The sequence below is a fragment of the Camellia sinensis genome, chromosome 13 (assembly GCF_055761805.1).
Source record: "Camellia sinensis isolate YWXY chromosome 13, ASM5576180v1, whole genome shotgun sequence".
Taxonomy (NCBI): Eukaryota; Viridiplantae; Streptophyta; class Magnoliopsida; order Ericales; family Theaceae; genus Camellia; species Camellia sinensis.
The window spans coordinates 123,007-141,047 of NC_138973.1; positions in this window are offsets into that span (position 1 = coordinate 123,007).

An 18,041-nucleotide genomic window follows, 5' to 3' on the forward strand; every position below is an offset into this window, starting at 1 on the left:
CGACCCAAGGGGCAAGTTCAGACCTAATTGGACTGGTCCCTACATCATCAAAGCTGTCTGGTCAGGTGGGGCTGTGGTTCTGATGGACCTGGATGGCCTAGAATTTTCTCAACCGATCAACATGGACAAGTTGAAGAAATATTACCCTTGAGAGGCTCGCTAGGCCGAAAACCCGAAAGGGCGACCTAGGCAAAAGTTAGAGCATAGAAAATTGGAAAATATAAAAACTGAGCTCGCAAGGTTGAAAACCTGCAAAGGGCGACCTTGGCAAAAGTTAGAGCGTAAAAGGAGAGTGAAAATACTCGAGTGAACCTAAGCCTGAACTACGTAAGGCTTGATTCCCATCTTTGGGATACGTAGGCAACTTCATCCTGGAGTTCAGCCATAACCCTTTTCCCCGATCAACTTTGTCCATTTGATCATCTCGATCATCTTTGTTTATTCAGCATTCAAGGGTTCGGTTATGATCTCCGGTGCAGTGCTCTTCAGACTAGGGGCAACTTTCCGTTGCCATGCAGATCCGCGGTACTCTTCAGACTAGAGGCAACTTTCCAGTTGCAGAAATTTGGGGCTGTGCATCCCAGTGACAGATCTCAGGCGTGTCCAGTTCTGATCCACATCGAAAATGTTTTTGAAAAGTTTTAATAGAAGCTGACTTTGTTCAAATTAATCTTTTTACGACTAAGACCATTTTTGAACCAAAGCGGAAAATTTTCAGTGCCACAACCTTCAATTTCATTGATTTCAAAACAGAGTCCTCCTGCTCTTGCATACAATCAAAGTTGCTTTCTATTACATTCATAAAGAAAACTTGGAAGTACTAATAAAGCAATAAATCCGGGGCATAGTCAAATCAGATGTTCCTGCGTCCCCTCCCAGAGCTGGTCGAAGCCTCTGATGCCAAGATGGGCCCGACCTGTGCCTCCTCATTAAGCCAATCCAAGCACTCATCAGACAAAGTGCAACTGAAAGTAGGAGCGGGGGCCAGGAGTTCTCTCGTGCTCCACGCGGTGGCCTGCCAAGCGAGCTGTGCGCCTCGGGCTGGGAATGCAGCAGGATACTCTATCCCCTCTGGTGGGCAGGTCTGATCATGGCCGAATTGGCGTCGAATCCGAAAGGGGAAGTAGAATACACAGTGAGTGAGACCAATCAATTGAATCCTAGTCTGCCGGGGCATGTTGTAACTCATTGCCGGAAGGTTCAGCCAAGGGCACCGCCAAGCGATACGGTCTGCGGACAAGCGGCACATCCAAGCGAACCACCATCCCTCATCCAGGGCATTGACTAGACGGTGCCGGAAGAAGTAGCCGCGAGCTGAATATGCTGGGCAAGAGTCCACAATCTACAGTTTGTCCATCAACCATACCTGGGAAGGGATGAAAAATGAGAGAATAAAGAATAGAGAGATGTACGAGGAGAGAAAAGTGAGAATAGGGTTTTGTGAGAAAAGACCGAGCTTGAGGGCCGAGCGATGTGAGCAATGCAAATGTGAGATTGGGTGGGAAACATTACCTGTAGTAATAGTGGACTCCCTGCTAATCTGGTCGTCTCATGACGATAAAAGGTGTCTAAGCCCATCAACGTCTCAGCCAGAGTCATGGCAATACAGCTCTTGCCCTCCTTCAAGCCTTGGGCAACCTCGGTCAGCCGGACACTAGACCCTCCGGAGTCTGAGACAAATAGAAAATGAGATAGCATGCACAAACAGAGGGCGTGTCGCCGGAAGCCTTGCCAGCGATGGTTGTTGCGATCACCAGCATCAGAAAACCGATCGGTCAAACTCGGAATGTCCAACATCCCGTCACAAATTAGAGACCGAGCGTCATGCATACTGATTCCACACATTCGCCCTAAGGATTGGGCATGACCAAAATTAAGTTGGGGCAGGAGCTCCTCGTCGCGCTCGGACTCCATTAAGGCTCGGAAATCTTCAAAGGTAGGACATATCTCTTGCCCAGCGAAGCTAAAGACATGCGTCACCGGATTCCAAAACCTTGCCGCGGCATGGAGAAACGGAAGGTGCAATGGGGTACGACCCAGAGTGAATAGTGCATTTATGCCGAAACCCCCGGAATTCAACTTTTCCGAGCCATCCAGGCTAGCAATCCAAGCTGTGAGATTTTGAGCAAGAAACTCTTCCATTAGAGCAAATCAGTGTGGAATTGAGAAAAACTACGAAGCTGGGGTCTTTTGTAGGAGATAAGGTTGGGTGGAGGACAGGTGTCAACATTCTGGTGATTCCCTCATTCATAGCCGGCCGGCCAAATATTCTGCCGACCAACCATTGTCTTTTGCCGACCGAACGAGTTTATGGCCGGTGGCCATTCCTTGTGGCCGATGGCCTCTACCCCTGGCCGATGGGCTTCCTCCTGGTTCCCTGAGCTGTTTATGCTAGGGATTGGGGAACTCCACCACCTCCGATCCCTCCCCTGGTGATCAATTCTTGCGGAGTCACACCTGTCTGCTTATCAAGTTATTGTACATTTGCTTATCAAGTTGTAATTCACTCTCTTTGAGCTTTTGATTTGTTTATCGAGTTGTACTCACACTTGTTTGGTTATATCATGCCTTTGTTTTGCTTATCGAGTTGTAAGTCGGTTCACTACCTGATTATTACGATGCAAATACTCAGTGTTCAAAACAGGTTCAATTTCGTTCACATTGCGGTATGATACCTTGCGATGCGATGCATAGAAATTTTACAAATGCAACATCTTTTGAACAAAATGGTTGTTTCATTCCCATCACGTGTTTTGCAAAGTGTGTAATTTTGAGAAAACAAAAGCCTGCCCAAGGCAGTGCAATATGCTTAAACTATCAGTAAAAAGGAAAGAAGGCATGGAATGGCAAGGTAGCCAAGTGTCGGAATTGATACCAGTAAAACTCCCTTTGCGGTCAACGCACCTTCCGTACCTTTGTTCGGGTTAACTACATGGTTTGGCGCCTTCATCACTCGAGACAACGCGGGAAAGTACACTCTTGAAACGTGAACCTTCGAGTCGACCTCAGGCCACAACTTCTGCGAGCAATGCTCGATACGTACGAAGAACGTCCCGTCCCGTATCCTTTTCATGTCTTGTGAAATTCCACAAATCGTTTCAATTATGCTGTGTTACAGTACTTTACATTCCAGCATCGTGAATGACATGTTTTTACTTGCATGTTTGCTTGTTCAAATTCATTACTTGCGTAGACCGCATGTTTTGCTTGCGTAGACCGCATGTTTATAATCAATTCATTACTTGCATAGACCGCACGTTTATGATTAATTACGTTACTTGCGTAGACCACATGTTTGCAATCAATTTCATTGCTTGCGTAGACCGCATGTTTTGCTTGCGTAGACCGCATGTTTATTCATTTCATTACTTGCGTAGACCGCATCTTTTACTTGCGTAGACCGCACGTTTATTCAATTCATTACTTGCGTAGACCGCATGTTTTGCTTGCGTAGACCGCATGTTTATAATCAATTCATTACTTGCGTAGACCGCACGTTTATGATTAATTACGTTACTTGCATAGACCGCATGTTTGCAATCAATTTCATTACTTGCGTAGACCGCATGTTTTGCTTGCGTAGACCGCATGTTTATTCATTTCATTACTTGAGTAGACCGCATGTTTTGCTTGCGTAGACCGCATGTTTGTTCAAATTTTATTACCTGCGTAGACCGCATGTTTTGCTTGCGTAAACCGCATGATTGTTCAAATTCATTACCTGCGTAGACCACATGTTTTGCTTGCATAGACCGCATGTTTGTTCAAATTCCATTACTTGCGTAGACCGCATCTTCTGCTTGCGTTGACCGCATTCTTATGTTCGAATTCATTACTTGCGTAGACCGCAATGCTTTCTTCGCGTAGACCGCATGTCTTTTTCTGCGTAGACCGCATGTTTTACTCGCGTAGACCGCATATTTTACTTGCGTAGACCACATGTTCTACTTGCGTAGACTGCATTCTTATGTTTAATTTCATTACTTGCGTAGACTGCACTCTTATGATCAATTTCATTGCCTACGTAGACCGCGTGCTCCACTTACATGACTATGCCTTCACAACATTGTTATGCCGCCCACTTGCTTTGCGTTGTCACGCATTTTCAAATGCATCATCATGCATGTTGCTAACGATATTGTACCTGTTAAGTCTGTTTTCTTTGCAGGCACGATATTGTATGTACGGTTCATTTGAGGCTGGTGCAACCAGATGAGCCGTGCAGGTATTGTATCCTCTGAGTGAGACGTATCGAGAATTGCATAATTCTCTTACATCCTTTCTGCATTGTAATGTAGTTTGGTGTATGCTAGCTTAAAATTGTCGCATGTATGCTTCATTACAGCTTTCTTCGCATGATCATAAGTTATGTTTGGTTCTGTGCATTGTCTTGCATTTTGCCCCTGCCTTCGGGCGCATACCTTGTTTGTCTTGCATGTTTGTCTAAGTCTTCGGCGTTGTCAAAAATGGGTCGTCTCTGGGCTTTGACATTCACTCCCGTCATTGTTATGACTTTCGAGTTCTGTCAAAGAGGGGCAACTGTAGACACCCCATTTTTGACCGTCCTCAAGACTTGGACGTCACCGTTTGAACACCCGGTGATCATCCATGTTTGTGTTCGTTTGGAGTTCCCGGAGGTCTCGGCTACGCACCTTGCCTCAGGATCTCCAAATCCGACTGTTTAGTGTCTGGTTTTGCACCAAACACTTGTGTTTTGCCTTGGAGGGGGAAAGAATGCCTTGTGAGGCATTCCCACACCTCACCGGCCATGGCCGTAGGCCACCGGCTGGTGTTTTGTTGCCATCGGCAATGTATATTGCCGGTCGGCTTTATTTGTTGCCGGTCGGCACTCCATTTTGTCAAAATGACAATTTTGAGCAGCCGACTACTGTGCATCTACTTTTTGTAGATATTTTGTGCCAGCTGTGATAGCTGGCACCCACTCTGTTCCCCTCCATACACGTGTATGGAGAGATTTCCCTCTAAGCAAGCTTGTTTGATAAGCTTTGCAAAGGGGACTTCTATAAGAGGAGGGCCCTTCTCCTTGTTCTAGGTTGGCAAGTTGGAGAGAAAAACCAGAGCTTATACATAGATATATCATCTCTCTCTATATCTCCCTCTCTCTCATCCTTAGTGTGTGTTTGGTAGCCCAAAAGTGCATTTTTACCTTACTTTTGCACTAATACACACACCATTACACCTTGCTCCGAGATTGAGTCACTTTGAGGGTTGATTCTTGAGTTTTTCGACTGATTTTGATCAAAAGAAGAGGGCTGCATTGGCTGTTCTTGAGGTGTTCTTCAAGGGTAATCACTTTGCTTTAGTTTTCCCAAACTTGCACTAGTTTTTTACCTATCTTACTTGCTGTTTTAGGTTTTGTGCATAACATAAAAAAAGCTTATCTTTTCATGCTTAAGAACTTTCATTGAGGGTGTTTTGTGGTTTGAGTTCAAACTCACCCTCTTAGGCCTTATTTGGCCTTTTTGGTGCTTCCTTTGTGAGGCTTTGTTTGCTTGAGTGTCTTGGTCTTCTCACCACTGAAAACCAGTGGATTTTCAATAGTGAGGAAGGTGGTTTGAAGTTTTGTATAGGGGAAGGACACCCCTCTCCCTTCATTGCCTCATTTCCTTGCCTTTTGGCTTAAAGGGCAACATGCATGCTTGACTAATTTTGGCCCTATTTCAGAGTTTTTTTGGTGTCTTTAGGTCACATGTTGTCTCTGTTTTGGGTCAGATTTGTGCCCTTTTGCATGCTTAACATACTTGCTTTACATTCCTCTATTTGGCCTAGAAATGCATCTTGTGTTTAGGTCATGATTCTTGCATATGTTAGCCTAATTTCATGAAGGTATTGGCATTACTTTACCATGTTTAAGGCCTGTTGGCCATCTGTTTCAGTCATGCTTGCCATGTTTGGTGTCCTTTCTTTGTGTTTTGGCTTGTAAGCCTTGAGCATATTGGCCTCTAGCATTCGTAGCTTAGACCATCCTCATGATTTGGCATCATTTAGGATCATATTTCAGCCCATAAATCATGTTTGTATGTTTGCATATGTGACCTCTTTCATGCTTTGAGGATGTGCCCTTTTATGCCTAGAAATGAGTTTTGGTGCATGCATCTCATTGGAGCCACTTAAGCTGCCATATTAGTGGGTTTTGGAGTCCATTTTTTTTGCATGCTAGGATTCTGTTTTTGCTTGTCTAATTCATGCCATGAATGGTCATGTTGGTGGAAGTAAAGTGCCCCCTTTTTGTACCTTAGCCTTAGGTCTATTGGCTTGCGTGTTGGCATGAGTGTTTGTCCACCATTTCGGGCACTTTTGGCCACTGTTTTGGGGTGGATTGAGGTCTGCCCCTTTATGGTTTAAGTCCACCATTGCATGCTTGTCTCATGTTTGTTGCATGATTGCTTAATTAGGTGTTGTAACATGATGATCCTATTGCTTAAATCGTCCATGTTTGCATTGCATTTGCATCTTGCATGCCTAGCATTGCATATTTGCCATAATAGTTGCATGGCATTTGGCATGCCTTGCATAATTAGTATCATGTTGCATTTTGAGTCATGTTTGCATAACATGCATTGCATTACTTGGTTTGGGGTGTCAAACCAAGTGCGAGGGTTAAGGAGCGTTCATACTATAAGTGATGTAACGCGTCTTAACTCTCGGTCACCGAAGCCCTTGACTTTGGCATGATAGGCTCTTGGTCCTCATTTGTGTGTTGCATATATTTTTACATCAAATGGCAAGCTTGATCTCTTAAGCTATCATGCACGATTGATGGCTCAAGGATCGAGGGCCATGCTTCCCTGAGTTCAATACACAATGGGGAACATGACCATGCTCACATGTGCCTGAAATCCCATGCCATATACTGTCTGTCCTCTGTTGCTGTCAAAGCTGTCTTCTGCAGGAAGTTTCTGCCGACCGGCAGCATTCAGTGCCGACCTGCCATTGGTGAATGGCCGATAACTCCATCAGCAGCCGATGGAAATTATATATTGCCGGTGGGCATTTCCTCCAGCCGATGGTATTCTGCAGTGTGCAAGGAACCTGTCCCAGAACTTTGGCATTTTTCAGAGAAGCAAGGCAGTGAAAACAGAGGCAACAATGGTATGGTACGGGCTTTCCGGACAAGACGGGTTCGAGCATGCATCACTCACGCATCCCGAGGCGAGGGTTGTGGTCACCTTTCCTCTTTTGGCATTCTTTACGTTAATTAATTAGAAATTCTGTAATAATTAATGTATTTATTATTCGGACTGTAATATTTATTTGGATCCTCCGAGTGAGGGCAATTGTGTAATAAGTGTGCGTGAGTGTGTGTATGTCTTTCAACCCCACGTCTTTCTTCCCTTTTATTTACCCGCTTATGATGGTAGACTAGGGCATATTTAAATTAGCATACCTTATGCTATGCATGCGTGCATCCATACATTTGTCTTGCATGCACCGGGCTCGGTACATCATGCTAACTGCATTTGTACTTCAATTCCAAATTGAATACGTGCATCAATTGATTGCATTTCACATGCCATGTTTAGGTTAGCCGAGCCTACTCTAATTGCATCCTGTATGTGTTGCATTAGTCAAATTGACATGAACTAGGACCATGCATGTTGGCTAACTAGTTTATTGTTTTGGCACGGAGTACGATGTAAGTATTTATGCTTTAGCATCTTGCATGAGTGTGAATGCTATCATAACAGCATGCTTACCATGTGGCTAGATGCTTATGTGATAAACTGTTTGAATGCCTGTGGGTGAAGGTTGGATTGTCTGAGTTGGAAAAACTCGTTGAAATCCGTATTTTAGCCTACTTGCGAGTAGCAAATTCTAAAATATTTTAAAAAACAAACGGATATGCAATGCTTATTTCCAAATTGGGCAATCTAGTCTATACTTGTTTGCTGTGCGCATAACATAGTAATTCTAGGCTAATAACTGGAATAAGGGCACATAACGTTTTCAAAAACGGATATCACGGTTAGTAGAGGCCAGTCTTCGGACCGGGCGAGAGGGGGTGCTCATAGCTGACCTTCCCCGATCGTACCCAAGTTCCCGAGCCGAGGCAACTTTGGTGATGACGGACACGTGGCCTTAGGCACCGAGTCATGGTTTCCTAAATTCCCCCTTTTTAAAATATTTAGGTGGCGACTCTGTATCTGGCAAAGCAGTCCATGTTTGACACTTCTTTTCAAAAAATCTGTTTCTCAAAACGATTTGCCGGATTTGGACTCTTTGGTTCAGATTAAAAACTGTGACACAAATTGAGTCCGAACTGTAGCGAGGACCCCACGCGGGCGCGTCTACACCTGGGAGATAGACGCCTTTTATCCATAAGCACCGAAGCGGGACGAATCTGTCTTAAGGATAGAGTGTCACACACTCGGCTTGATCTATTTTTGTTCTTATTCATTTCGGTAAATGAATTTTGTAGGTAATTTATTCTTGTTTGTTTGATTTGTTTCAAATTATTTATTTTACACAGAAGATTGTTCCAACAATCTTAAAACAGATTCAAATTATTCTATTTATATAGAATTTTTCATTTATTTCATTTTCTTCCTCTCTTCTTCTTACAGAAATTATTTTCTGTGATGCTACAAAGTAATATTCTGGTTGGAAAATACAAATAGTAGTAATATACTGTTTGACAAATAGTAGTAATTTACTATTTATTTTTTTTGACAACTAGTAGTAACATACTGGTAGTCATTAACAATTGCAGAATATTCATTTGTAAAGTTGGTCAGAAATTAAATTTGATTTTCAGAAATAATTTCTAAATTTTCATTAATTAAAATTTTGTTTTCAGTATTTTAATTTTTGAAGTGTTACAAAAATCTTTTTCTATGTAGAATTAATTTGTTTAAATAAAATTTTATTTTTAAATTAATTGGAAATAAAAGTTACAATTCTTATTTCTTTTATTTTTACAAAATTTAAATTCTGTGTTTATGGTTTAATTTTCTGTGTAGTATAAAATTCTAATTCTAATTTTGTTTTATAATTTATAATTCATGGCTACTGAAACTAATGCTCAAATAAGTACTGGTATGGTGACTGCAATTGCACCAATCCATTCTCCTGTTATGATTATGCCAGTTAATCACGGTAAAAAGTCAAAAAGTTCTTAGGAACTGATTTTAAAAGAAGACAACAGAAAATGCTGTTTTATCTTACTACTCTCAACCTGACACGTTTTCTCCGTAAGAATGTTCCTACTCTAAACGAGGACGAAACCAACCGGCAAGTTGTTGCAACGGTCGATGCCTAGAAACATGCTGATTTCCTTTGCCGGAATTACATCTTGAATAGACTTGATAACACATTATACAACGTCTACAACCCAATCAAGACGATAAAGAAACTTTGGGAATCTTTGGAGAAAAAGTACAAAACAGAAGATGTTGGCTCGAAGAAATTCGCAGTAGGCAGATTTCTGGACTTTGTGATGGTTGATTCTAAGACTGTAATCAGCCAAATTCAAAATCTCCAACTTATTCTGCATGATATTCATACAGAAGGCATGTCTCTCAGTGAATCCTTCCAAGTTGCTGCCTTAATTGAAAAATTATCACAAGGCTGGAAGGAATTCAAGAACTACCTCAAACATAAGCGCAAAAAAATGACTTTGGAAGAATTGATTGTACTTTTGAGGATTGACAAGGACAACCACAATTCTGAGAAGCGGGCTGGTAAGCATCCAATGAAGCCTAAGGCAAATGTGGTGGAACATGTTCCAAAAGAAAAAAAATGAAAGTTTTATGGAGAAAGTTCCTCACAAGGCTCTAAAGGAGAGGAAACTAAAAAGTACAATTTTAATGACAAATGTTACATCTGTGACAAAGAGGAACATCAGGCCAAAGATTACCATAGCAAGCGCAAAGGCAAAGGAAGATCAAGCAAGAAGCCTGCTCAAGCCAATATGACCGAAGTGGACAAAATTTTCAATGGTGTTGGTGACATAAATCTTTCTGCAGTTGTTTTCGAGGCAAACCTTGTCAGAAATCCTAAAGAATGATGGGTGGACACTGGTGCTACTCGCCACATTTATGCTGACAAAGAGATGTTCACATCTTATTTTGTGGTGGACAACGACGAACAAATTTTTACGAGCAACTCCTCGACTTCTAAAGTTGAAGGACAAGAAAAGATTCTTCTAAAGATGACATCTAGAAAAGAACTCACTTTCAACAATGTGTTGCATGTACCGGACATTCTCAAGAATCTAGTCTCCGAATCTCTGTTGAGTAAAAATGGGGTTAGGCTAGTTTTTGAAAGTGGCAAATTTGTACTTATCAAAAACGGGATGTATGTAGGAAAATGTTACATGTCTGATGGCATTTTCAAACTAAATGTAATGACTGTTGTACCCTCTGTTATTAATAATAATACATCTTCTTCTTACTTACTTGAGTCTTCAAATTTGTGGCATGGTATACTAGGACATGTTAATTATGGATCTTTGCGTAGATTAATTAATATGGAATGTTTATCTAAATTTAAAATTGATCCAAATCATAAATTTGAAATTTGTGTTGAGGCAAAATTAACCAAAACTCATTTTCATTCGCTTGAAAGAAGTACGAAAACACTTGAATTAATTCATAGTGACATTTGTGATTTTATTAAATCAATTCAAACTAAAAGTGGGAAAAAATATTTTATCACTTTCATAGATGACTATACTAGATATAGTTATGTTTATTTAATTTGAACCAAGGATGAAACTTTGAAAACTTTCATTCAATTTAAGAATGAAGTTGAAAATCAACTTGGTAAGAAAATTAAAAAAAACTAAGAAGTGATAGAGGTGGTGAATATGAATCACCTTTTGATGAGTTTTGTAAAGAACATGGAATAATTCATCAAACCACCGCTCCTTACTCACTTCAGCAAAATGGAATTGCTGAAAGGAAAAATAGGATTTTAAAAGAAATGATGAAGGCCATGTTAATAAGTTATGAATTACCTCAGAACTTGTGGGGAGAAGCAATACTTTCTGCTAATTATATTCTTAATAAATTACCTCGAAAGAAAGTTATAGCGATTCCGATTTTCACCCGTTACTTATCGTATTCCAAACTCGGGTTGGTTTGTTTTGAATGGTTATTCGTATCTCTTTCCCTTGTTTTCCACTTTATTTTGGTTATCGGGTTGTAGTTGTGCGTTTGGGATAGGTTGGTTGCTTGTTTTTCCAAACCTTTGTTGCCCAGATTTCGGCTTTTCTCTCGAGCGGGCATTCTTGCGCTTGAGCAGGCTTCATAAATTTTGCTCCTCCGCTCGAGCGGCCACTCTTGTGCTCGAGCGGGATTTACTACTTCTCAGCATTTCTTTTGCAGTCCTGAAAATATTGGAAAAATGCTTTGGATGCTCGAGCGTCCAGTCCCACGCTCGAGCGGGGACCCTCGTCTGCAAAACTTCTGGAAATGTGTATTCTACCCTCGAGCTCCAACTTTCACGCTCGAGCGGAACCATGTGTCTGACGCTCGAGTGGGGTTTTCCACACTCAAGCGGACTGCGCGTATAACAGTCCAAGAAGATGATATTTTGAATCACTTTTTCATATCTCTCTCTCTCTCTAAAACTCTCCAAAAAGCTTGTTCTTGAGCCCCTCTCTCTCTCTAGAATTCACCTTCTCTCTTAGATTTCATCTAGATCCATTGATCTTTTCACCCTAGTGCCTTTGAGAAAAAGGTAGAGCTTGTCAAAATCTACATTTTGATCCCGAATAGAAGTGGGTTTCAGTGTTCTTAGAATTTCTCTCTTGTTTGACTCATCTTCTTCCTTTGAGGTAAGGATCATTTCTACACCTTCATATGAAATTTAACTTAGTTATTTGTATCTTGTGTAACAATGGTGTGACTTAAGGGTGTTGTAAGCAAACCTAGGGTTTAGGTATAATATGGAAAGAGGGATTGTTGATGAACAGGAAATAAACGAATGTGGGTTGTGAAAATGAAATTATGTTGAGTCAAAATGGTTAAAAATGATATTTGGGTTGATAATTAGAAAAGGGAAGGTTTTGCCCGAAAATGACAATCATGATTATTTTATATAGATAATTAAAGTTGACATTGAAAATGTGAAATTGAGAGGGTATGGGTATGAATGGTGGGGTTAGTTATGTATTGACTCAGTCTTCAGAAATTTAAATAAATTGTCTATCATGAGATTGAATATCTGTTTAGAAATAATTGTATTGGGCTATTGGTGGAGGATAGCTATGATTGTTGTAGAAATTACATGAAAATTAGATGAATTGAAACTAATCTCTTGTTGTTTGTCATTGAATATGACTGTGTTTATATACGTTGTACATGTATGATCATATGGGAGTGGAAAGGAGATGTGCTCCATTGTTTGATGTTGTGTTTAAGTATATTGCATATGTATGAATGATTGTTTGGGAGGAGAAAGGAGATGGACTCCATTATAATTAAGTTGGCCGGAGTGTCCTGGGTGAAAGTCCTAAAATTGTACATAGGTGCCTAGCCCGCGGATGAAATATCCGTAAAATGGCAATTGTAGTGCTTGTATAGCCCATGTTTACATGGGTCCCGTTTGACGGCTGCCTGCAACATAGTATAGACACCCCATTTTTGATTGCCCTTAAGCCTTGGGCGCCACTGATTGCTTACTCGATGGTACAGGCTATCTTATGCAAAGGTTCGATTTCTTTGGCAAGGAGAGAGTCAAATCCTAACCTTACACCCCATTTTTGGACTAAAAATATTTTAGATCTTAAAACCCTCTCTTTCAAAATATTTTTGAAAAAGTTCCTACGATGTTCCGAGGCTCGCATTTCGTTAAATGTTGCGCTTTTCGGTAAACTAAGCAAGGACAAAGTGGGAATAAATGAAAGAGAGGTGAAATATTTGATAAAGACTCTTTAAAACACCTTAGTTAGAGGTTTGGAGTTGAAGAAAATTGGAGGAGAGGGAAGAAACCAAGTTGGGGAAGAAGTTGGGCATGAACCGTTAAGAGAGAATCGAGCAGCCCTCGCTAAATCAAGCCTATCTAATTGTACACTTGGATTTCAGCTATGAGGCCACCACTGTTGAAAAGTGGACTTCCGAGGCATCATTTTTCTTTCAAGAATCTCTTAAAGCCGTGTTCGGATGAGGGAGATATGGCTGGTTGAACTTAGGCATCAGTCCGGTTGGACCGAAACTGAGCAGTCTTCACTAAAACAGGGATATCTCTTAGAACACTTAGAATTTTGATGTGACGCTTCCACCATTGGAAATAAGACTTCCGGGGCTACAATTTAGGCTCGACAATGACCTGAAAAGGAGTCCAGATGAAGGAGTTATGCCTGGTTGAAGTTGGGGCCAGGAACCAGTTTTTGCTGTCGGCCACTGGGGGAGTGTGCCGGCCAAAAATGGAGCTTGCCGGCCATAGGTCGGCCAAAAGTGACCCTTGTCGGCCACCATTAGTAGCTGGTCAACCAAAAATGTGGCCATTCGGCCACAAATGTCCAGAAAGCTCAGAATTTGCAGATATTTCTCCTCTAGCTGTCCTACACTGCTCTAGATATTTCTATCTTGATATTTTCGACCAACGCTTGTATTTTTGCTATATATGGAGGCCATATCTCTCATTTTGGAAGGTTAGAAAGTTTGGGAGCCTCTCTCTCTAAAATCTCTCTCTCTCTCTCTCTCTATAATCCTCTCTCTCTAGACTTCTCTCTCTTTTGCCTTTTTGTGCATGCAAGTAGAGAAATACCTCTCCTTTGCCTAGACACCCTTAACCAAAGTGGTTCATCCTTGGGCTAAAATTTCTTGAAGCTCTCTTGGAGCCTCCTTTGAGCTCTAAAATGGTGGTTTAAGCTCAGATTTGTGCCTATTGTGTGCTTTACTTCAAAGGTATAGAACTTACCCCATTTAAGCTTATTTTGCACACTTGTTTTGCCACCTTTGCAAACTATTTTTGACCTGGTTTTCAACTACAAAAACCTCTGTTTTTAAGGTTTAAAAATAGTGGTTTAAGCCCTTTTGGAGTTAGGGGTGGTCCACCCTTCTTGTAGCTTGCTTGCTAAGTTGTTGTGCCATCTTTCAAAGTTGTTTTAAATCAAACTTTTTGGCCTTTCTAACCACTGAAAATCAGAGAATTTTCAGTGGCAAAAACCATGTTTTGAGGTCCAAAATAGGAGGGGTTGGCCTCCTCTCCTTGTGTCTTGTTTGCAAGTGTAGATAGCCTAACATGTGAGCATGCTTTTCTATCTTTTTGTGGCTTAATTTCAGCATGATTTACCTATTGATTTGACATGCTTTAGCTCTGTTTTGAGCCTTCTTGGTCATATGAGACTTATCTTGCATGGTTGTAGTGCAAATCCCTTCACTAGTATATTGTTTTAGGCCTCTCACATGCTTTGCTTGAGATGATTAAATGATATAGCATCATTTAACATGTAATTTCAGTGCATATGGCTCTGTTACACTCTCACTTACTTCACTCTTTCATTGCTTTTGGGAATTGTGTTTTGTGCCTTGTTTGTGGGCTAACATGTGAGCATGTTTTTCTTGTCTTTTATACTTCTATCTCAGCATGTTTTAGCCACTGTTTTGGCATGTTTAAGCTCTGTCCAGAGCTAGTTTGGTCATTTGAGCTTGATATTGCATGCTTCTAGTGTAATGCTCTTCACTAGTTTAATGTTTTTGGCTTTTGAACATATTGTGCATGTGTTGCTTGCATGTTATAGCACTATTTGTCACGCCATTTTAGCACTAAAAAGTCTACAACCTCCCTCTATTCTTCACTTTTCAATTTGCTTTGAAAGTGGTTTTGAGCCCCTTGTTGCCTTGAATGTGAACTTAAGGCCCTCATGCCTAATGGTTTTAACCCTCTCTTGAGGGTTCCTCCTAACCTACAGCATGAGGCTTCTTTTGCTTAAGACACTTGTGGCTTAGGCCATCTTTCCAATTAGAGGACTTTCACATTGGACTTAATCGGTTAAAGAATGACTTGGTAATGTTAAAATGTGTAAACAAAAGAATCAAGTAAAATATGACCAAGATAAGCATGTTGTATTTGCATTGCAATCGGACGTTATATTGAACACAAGGTAGATTGGTCCATTTCATACTCAAAGTGATGAAATGAGCCAATCTCCTTTGTCTCCATCACCCTTGATCATGCATGATAGGATGGTGGTCCTTTGAGTCTTATTTGTACATTCATTGACTTTGTACAAGCTTGACTCTTTGGCCATCATGCATTGAAAATGCTTGATTGGTGGCTTGAGGGCCAAGAATTACACTCCTTTGAGCTTGAGAAATGATACGGAGGGTAATAGTACATATATTGTTTGAGAATACACTACTTTGCCTCTGTTTGCTCTCTATTGCAGCAAAAGGGAGAATTCTAGAGAAAGGGTGGCCGACCGGCCACCAGTGGTGGCCGACAGCCACAAGCAGTGGCCGACCGGCCAGTAATAGTAGCCGACAGCCACCTCTGGTAGCCGACCGGCCATCAGTGGAAAAGTTGTTCAAAATGTTCCTGTGTTGGGGCAGAAGCATACTGGAATATTGGTTCAGTGTTCAGCGATCAAAGCAAAGTGCAAATAGAGGCATCCAAAGGCAAGGCGGTGGATTTTCGGAAGGAAGCCAACCGAGCATGTATATCTCCCTCACCTGCGAGGCCACTTTATTGCTTTATGAGCTAGTTGTAGCTGATTAATTCGCGTGTTGTAATTAATTAGTTTAATCTGTTTTGTAATATTTTAATTAGCTTAGCATAGCTAGTTGTTCAATTTGGTTTGTAATAATTAATTAGCTAAGTTAGTTAATTAGTTTCGTTTTGTAATAATTAGCTTAGCTTAGTGTAGCTTAGCTTATTTATTCGGAACCTCCTGCGCGAGAGCATAATGTTGTAATAAGTGTGCGTGCGTGTGTGCATGTTTTCCAACCCCACGTCTTTCTTCTTTTTATTTAACCGCTTTTGATGGTTAGATTAGGGCACGTTTTGATTAGCATACCTTATGCTCGCATGCGTGCATCATTCATTTGTATTGCATGCACCGGGGCTCGGCGCATCATTCAAACTACATTGTATTTCAATACTTATTTGAATACGTGTTTCAAAGCATGTTATCAAATTGTTGCATTCATATGTCATCTTAGATAGTCGAGCCTATTTAGTTGCATTATTGCATGTGTTGCATTAGGCATCATGTATAGTTAGGATCATGCATATTTCTAACTAGTTTTTGTTTTGGCTTGGAGTACACTGTAAGTTTTACGCTTTAGCATACTTGCATGAGTGTGAGTGTTTCCATGTTTCGCATGCTTGCCATGAGGCTATTTGCTTAAATGATTAACTGTATGAATGTCTGTGGATGAAGGCTTTGTTGCTTGAATTGGAACAATTCGATGATTGTGAGTTTCAAGCCCACTTTGCGAAGTGGCAAATCCTCATGTTTTAAGCCCACTTGAGGGTGGTAAATCCGCGTTTTAGCCCACTTGAGGGTGGCACTTTCAAACCATTTTCGAAGACAAACATGAGTCGAATTCGCTCCAAGTCTTGCGACTTAGTCTATACTTGCTTGTGTGTGCATCACATAGTAAAGTTAGTTAATAACTGGAATAAGAACACATGTGTTTATCAAACGACATATCATATTAGTAGAGGCCGATCTTTGATCGGGAGAGCGGGGGTGCTCATTTCAGGACCTTCCCCTCTCGTACCCAAGTTCCCGAGCCGAGGTAACTTTGTTGATGACGGACACGTGGCCTTTGGCATGAGTTAGGGTTTCCTAAATTTCCTAAAAATAAAATATTTAGGTGTCGACTCTATAATCTGGCAAAGCAATCCAGTTTTGGCAATATTTGATTAAAAATCTAATTTTCCAAAATGACTTGCTGGATTGGGTTCTTTGGTGTTTATCAATCTCACATTGCACTTTGTGAGATTAGATTCAGAATCGTGACAGGAGTTCGAATTGTAGGACCAATTCGAGCCTATTCGAAAGGGGCCACGCAAAGAAAGTCGAGTCCACACATAGCGGATCCACTAACTAAAGGGTTAGCAAGAGAGTTAGTTGAAAATTCATCGAGGAGAATAGGACTTAAGCCTATTAAATAAGAGTTACCACAACGATAACCCAACCTTATTGACTGGAGATCCCAAGATCTAGGTTCAAAGGAACAACCGAGTTGTGTATGACTTATAAGGATCATTGGGGACTCAAACTCTTACCCATTTCTATGATGAAATAGTGATGTTTGCAGCGTTTTAGGTTAAGTAAAACTTTTAATGATCCTTATATCTAGGAATACCTAGTGGAGTATGACAGGATACTCTTCGTAAAAATCACCTATGTGAGCATAAATTGGACCAGTTCTATGAGATTTGTGAAAGGCTACAATTCTTTAGAGCACTCATGAAAGAATAGGTTGTACAGGGCCAAAATAAACACAATAGTGAGAACTAAACTAATACACTATGTAAGTTCTATCATTGTCTTGGTTTACACAAACAGCTGAACAATTCAAGGCATCATATTCACTGGTTAGCTAGTAAATCCGATAGTGTCTCACAAGGGAAAGTTCAAAGCCAAAAGCTACTTATCCTTTGCAGAATATTTCTAATTTTTGTACTTTCTGTAATTAGATCATGTTGTTGCATTTTCTCTCCGTCAAATTGCATTCATGTGGGGGATTGTTGGAATTTTGGTTTTATAGGCTTATTTTGGGCCAAATTTGAGTAGGTCCCACATGTATTTTGGGGTGGGTCCAAAGAGGTAACGTGTTCCTTGCCGCATGGCGAGTCACACGGTGAAAACGGTTCTTCAAAACCATTTATGTGTGAATGGGAAGTTGACGTCATTTTCGAGTTCGTGAAATGGATAATTAAAGAAGTAAATGTGGGTTTCCTTGGAATAGATTGTCCCACATTGAAACTGTTACCCAAAAGACAACCTAAGATGTGGGGTGAATTAGGTTTTTACAATTAAAAATTAATAATATCCTAATAAAAATTATGACTAACACAATAGATAAATATAGTTGATGAAATAAAAATAATTAAAACAA